The sequence below is a fragment of the Sarcophilus harrisii genome, chromosome 1, assembly GCF_902635505.1.
Source record: "Sarcophilus harrisii chromosome 1, mSarHar1.11, whole genome shotgun sequence".
In the NCBI taxonomy this organism is placed as follows: Eukaryota; Metazoa; Chordata; class Mammalia; order Dasyuromorphia; family Dasyuridae; genus Sarcophilus; species Sarcophilus harrisii.
In genome coordinates, this window is record NC_045426.1 from 473,461,305 (window position 1) to 473,467,519 (window position 6,215).

The window sequence follows — 6,215 nt, forward strand, 5'->3', positions numbered from 1 at the left end:
TTTTTCTAATTTTTAATTGAGTTTTTAAGTGAGTTGAATTTTTTTTCCATTTCACCAATTTTATTTTTAAAGAGCTATTTTCTTTTTCCAATTCACTAATTCTGTTTTTCAAGGATTTGATTTCTTTATCTACTTTATCTCTAAATGAGTGGGATGACTTATCCAGACTCTGTTGCCAAGCTTCCCTTTCCTTTTCCCATTTTTCTTCTAGCTGTCTTGTGAGAGCCTTTTTAATTTCTTCTATGAGGGTCTTGTGTGTTGAGGACCAGATCATATCCTCCTTTGGGGAGTCATTTGGAGACAATCTGTTTTTAGTCTCTTTAGGGTTTAAAGTCTGCTCTCTATCCATATAGAAGCTATCAGTAGTTAGAGTTTGTTTTAATTTTTTGTTTATTTTTGTCAAAGAAGAATCAAAGAAAATAAACTAACAAGAAAAACATATGCAGTCTGCTTTTTGGGGGGTTGGATAGTGTTACTGAGCTTCCTCTACAAACTGTAGGAGGCAGCAGTGAGGCACTAGCAGACAGCAATGGCTGTGCTACGTCTGTACTCTGAGAATTTGAAACTCTGAGAGCATGCTGAAACACTCTGAGTGGGTACGGCCAGATCCCAAGAGACCCTAGCTTTTTGGGGTTATACTCTTTACCCCCTTTGTTTTTAGCCTCTCTGCTTGTCTACTGGCTTGCTGCCAGGGCAAAGTAGCCAACACTGTAGTAAAGATCTCCTCGTGCAAAAGGCTGAGATCACACCCTACCCCCCTCCAGTCTGCTCAGCTGTGAGCTGCCTGCCTTTCTCTCACTGTCTGCTGTGCTGCTGCTGTTGCCTTCAGTTTATGCTGATCTAACCATCCCTACCCATGAGCTAAAACAGACCTTTTCTGGTGAATTTCCAAGATATCTTCTCTTGGTAATTATTTGTGTGTGTGTGTGTGTGTGTGTGTGTGTGTGTGTGTGTGTTTTCAGTCAAGCACTAATTCTGAGGTTTGTCATGAAATAAATTATTTTGAGAGAAAAGATGGAGCTTACATAGATTTGTGGGAACTCTCTGCCATCTTGGCTGGAAGTCCCTGTACAAAAAAGCTTTTTAACTTAATATAATCAAAATTTTCTATTTTGTGATCAGTAACAATCTCTAGTTCTTCTTTGGTCACAAATTCCTTCCTTCTCCACAGGTCTGAGAGGTAAACTATCCTATGTCCTTCTAATTTATTTATAATCTCATTCTTTATGCCTAGATCATGAACCCATTTTGATCTTATCTGTGTATATGGTGTTAAGTGTGGATCACTAAATAGTAGAATGAACCAAATGGAAAGAAAAAATACCAAAGAGAATTGAAGAAAATCATACACATTAAAAACTATTTTTCCTCAAGGAAAAAATACTGTAAGCTTTTTTAAAAAAACTACATTTAACCTAATTTTATTCATGCTTGCTTTGGGAGGGGAATAGATCATTCAGTAAAAACATACAGTAAAAACAAAATGTGTCTTACCATATACAACTTTTAACCTACAATAATGATGTATCTTAATTACATCCATGCACACAAGTCTAACATTATATTTAAAAAACAAACACAATTAAGACTTCTAGGAGCATTTTATGATAAAGTAATTCCTAATTTTTCATTGTAGATAGATCAAGCACCTCCAAAATACAAATTCCTTTACACAGTGAGCACTTTACTTAAAACAAACACTTAAGTAATTGAGTACGTGGACAACCTCAGAACAAGCTGACATTATAATATTCAGCTAGGTAGGCAACAAACCATAGTATCAAATGGAAAAACTTTATTTCAAATAAATTTCAAAAAACTAAGTGAATTTTCTATAATTAAATATAGAAAATATACTGATTTGCCAAAATAAATAAGATGTGGTGCATTTACATGTCACTATAAAGAATGCATACTGGAACACTTATAAACAGTGAATGATTCTTATAAAGAAGTTACTACAATAACACTGGCTAAATAGAGGTACATATTATGAAGCATTATGGGTGGTATATGTTTTGCCAAGTACTTCTGTTGAGTTTAGAAGTAGGAGATAGGTGAAGGTAGAGATAAAGAGGGCACTGGACAGAGGGTCCAGTGGACAGAGGGTCCTCACATGGCGACCATGTTTGGAATCTCTGCCTATTTTGCTCTATTCTTTAATTTTGTGTGCAAACGACATGCCAGTTTAAAATGGAAACTATTTTATATATAGAAAGTAATTTTGGAATTTTTAAAAACCAAGAACTAATGAAATGCATACTAAAATGACACCGTCTGATTCAAGTAAAAAATGACTTATACTAGTAATAAAAAAGACAAAATACATTTCATGAATACAAAAAGAACTGTGTGCTGAGTGTTTTAGTTCAGATATTTCAAAATGCTGCTATGTGTTTTAGGAGGAATCTGGGGAGAAGATTTCATAGCAGAAGGTATTAATGTGGCCTATAGTTATTTAAATGGTGAATCAGCTGGACTATGAAACTGTGAGATACCTTTTGACTCAAACTGCTTGAGGAAAATGAGGAACTCCTCCTATTGTTAAGAAAACCCTCCTCACTTTCTCTTTTCCCAAACTTGCAATCCTCTACTGGATCAGTTTCTAGCATTTCAGTATCTTCTTGCCTGCTAAAGAACTTGTCCAAGTAATTAGTGTATGTGTTTTCCTTCTTAATTTGCTCATCCTTTCTTACTTCACAACAAAACTGTTCTTTGAGAAAACATTTCTCCCCACCACTTACATACTGACTTTCCCAAGAAGACTGATACAAAGCTTCTAACTGTACTAAATTTGCCATTCCTTTTTCTTGCTTTTCCCGGCTTACTGACTTTGATATCAAAGTTTTCAATTCTAGTTGGGTCACTGAGCTATTCAAGTCATTTAATTTATTAACAACATCAGTAGACTCATGTTGTGAACTAAGTTGAATAGTTCCTGCAATAAAGGAATAAAAGTTAAATCTTTGATTCTTCTCCCTTTCTTTTTCAACCAGTTGCTGTGATGCTTCCTCAGGAGTTATTTGAGTTTTAACCAATCCATTCCTTTCACATTTTGACTTGCCTTTCTTGTCATATTTTTCTTTGCTTTGTTCTTTCCAATTGGAAAGATCTATAATAAGTTTGAGTTCATAGTAATGGTTAACTTCACTCTCTCTCCAAACTAAGTTATCTAAATATCATGATGATCTCATTTTGTAGTTACAAGTGTGGCTGCATTCTAGATCACAATACTTATTTTCATGATGATCTGAATACTGCCAACAAGGCTCAGTAGAGAAATGGGTATCAAAGGCAGGATCCTGTAGAGACTTTTCATGATCTCCATCGAAATATTTTTGAGGATCTTCTTGTACTTCCTCTTCATCAGTGACATCAGAAAGAGTCCTTGGGTCATGCTGAACTTTATCAATATCAAAATTGTTGGGTATAGGCCAGTCATGGTATGAAAATTGATAATCATGTTACCTCTCCCAATTATAAATGTGACTATGAGTTTCATCCATGAGCAAAATATCATCATTTTCATTTTCAATGTAAAAAGGATGGCTTGAAATTGGTTCATCCATTGGAAAGGAATAAATGCTCATATAAGGATGGGACAGAGCTTCTTCTGCTGTCAATTGATTCATAGGACTAAATGTCAAAATTTGCTCCAGGAAGTCCAGTGCTTCACAATTAATTCCTGGAAGCATCTGAATTAAGGGTTTTTGTGGTTCAATCATATCATTTTTATATATATATAAACTGGGATTACACTGAGAAGCTCCTGACGATATTCCTCATGTACAATAGAATTAGATTCTAAAATCAGCTGCATTTGTTCAAGTTCTGTGCACCTGCAAAGAAGGTTTTTCCAGTCAGCATATCAGCAAAGATGCATCCTGCATCCCACATGTCAATGGCTTTACTGTAATTATTGGAAGAAAGTAAAAGTCCTGGAGATCTGTACCATTTAGTAACCAATCCTTCAGAAAGATGACTTTTATGTGAATAATGGGGATTCATAATCCAGGCATTACCAAAGTCACATATCTTCAGCACCAAGTCTTCAGTATTAATGAAAAGATTAGCTGGTTTGAGATCTCTGTGCAGTACATTTGCAGAATGAATATACTTTAGCCCACGTAGCAGCTGATACATGAAAAGCCTGGTATGCTCCTCCAGCAAAGGGCCCTGCTTTAGCAGATTAGCCACGTCTGTCTCCATGTACTCCTGAACAATGTAAAGACTGTTCAGTTCTGTCAGAGAACCCACATCATCTGTTAACTGACTTCCACTGGGACCAAGAATTTAAAATACTTTCACAATGCTATCATGGTTGAGTTTCTCCTAAAGCATGTTTAACACTCTGGGGATCTGTAAAAACAATTTTTCTTGACAAACACTTTTGTCACAGTCATTATCGACGGCAGAAAAAACTAAGCCATTGCCACCACAACCCAGTGGTTTTAAGTCTATATACTGAGAGCCCAGATCAAAATCATGAATGTTCTTGAGACTTTCAAACTTTTCTGCCATTTTGAGACACTTAATATGATTTTTCTTTTCAAATTGATGAACTTGTGTAAATATGGAAGGAAACTGGCATAAAAAAAAAGATCTTTCAAAAAGAGAGAAAAATAATTCTGCTTCCACTTCAAGATGGTTTCTTGATACTCATCACATGTGCCAACCAGGCCTGGTGAGTTCCCTTCAAATTTACAGCTCTAACTGTAAATTCTAACTCATACTGAGAATTAGAAAGATTACAGTGTCCATAGCTCAGGATAGGGGCAGCAACTCTGCAAACATTTAAAGAAAACACTCAAGAAACTCAAATGGAATGGAATGACATACTATGCACTCAGCTTTACTGTGCTAAACAAGTTAACATTTAACAAAAAAGTGAATAAAAATGCACACAGTAGGCTTCTCTGAACATTCTCCTCACAGTGAAGATATATTGGGTGATGGACTGGTCCGAGCAGCATCATTTCTAGGGTGCCAGTAAGTAATACTTTAGTTTTGTTTCTTTTCCTCCCTTATTTCTTAACTGTTTATTTGACTAGGAAGCAGTGGTAGCTGTTGGTTTACAGAAGATGTTTTTTGTTAGTGATCAGGTGGCTCCAGCTCACCACAATCACAATCAAAGCTACCATTCATCTTATTCTGTAACAATGGGACTCTCCAACTCATCGAGGCTGTGCAGAGCCTGCAGACAGCCCCTCAGGTGGGCTTCAGTCTCCGGCCAGTGTTGGTGACAGCAGCGTCTCCAAGGCTCTCCCTTTGCTGCTGCTTTGTAACCCTGACCCCCAGAGAGAGTGACAAAAATAATTCTAATACAAAGGAGCAACTGTCAGCATTAACAAGGATCTAGCAGTTTCTACAATAAATTATTGGAAAGCCTGGAATACCATAATCCTGAAGGCAAAAGTCTTGGGGTAACAGCCCCAAGAGGAAGAGAGGAGCTTCAATGAAGTAAGAGACTTTGAATAATTTCTATTAAAAACGTCTGAACTAAAAAGAAAATTTAATCTTCATGCAGAACATAAGAGAAACATAAAAAAGTAGTAGAAAATACATATTTAAAAGTTTAATAGTTTATATCCCTAGACAGGAAAACAATATCTGCAACTTTTGAGAATTTTATCTGTCACCTCTGCAGAGAGAAGCATTACACTGACTGAGGGTATGATTGTGAATGATCACTTATGTGATAACATCAAAGAAAAACACATTAAGGGATAGGAAAAGGTCATTGAATGAAATGTAAATGTAAATGAAAAGTAAATGAAAATTCCTACATGAAAATGAGGAAAAAGGAGGTATAAAGGGAAAATTAGTTCACATGAAGAGGTGCCAAAGACCTATTACAATTGAAGGGAAGAAGTTAGGGATATAAGCATCTGAAGCTTGATCTCATCCATTTTGGCTCTGAGGGGAAATTTTAATCATTTACTTGGGTGTAGAAATATATCTAATCTTAAAAAGAAGTATTAGGAAAAAGCAGAAAAGGAAAGGGAAGGAGGCTGAGCCAAGGTGGCAGAGAGAACACTAAGTGTCTAAATAAGTTCTCCCTCACCCTCAGACTACTGTTTTATGAAACAGCCTTGCAATTAGTGCTTGACTGTCAAACCCCATGAATATTGGGAGTACAAAACATTAACAACAGAAGATAATCTTGAAATTCTCCAGAAAAAAAAAATCGGTTTTTGCTGGTGGGCAGGGATGGC

General features: G+C 36.1%; 1 pseudogene; it reads right to left on the bottom strand.

Annotated features, from left to right (window-relative positions):
* Window positions 1-2,364: 2,364 nt before the first annotated feature.
* LOC105749762 lies at window positions 2,365-4,521 on the bottom strand (annotated as a pseudogene).
* Between the last annotated feature and the right edge of the window lie 1,694 nt (window positions 4,522-6,215).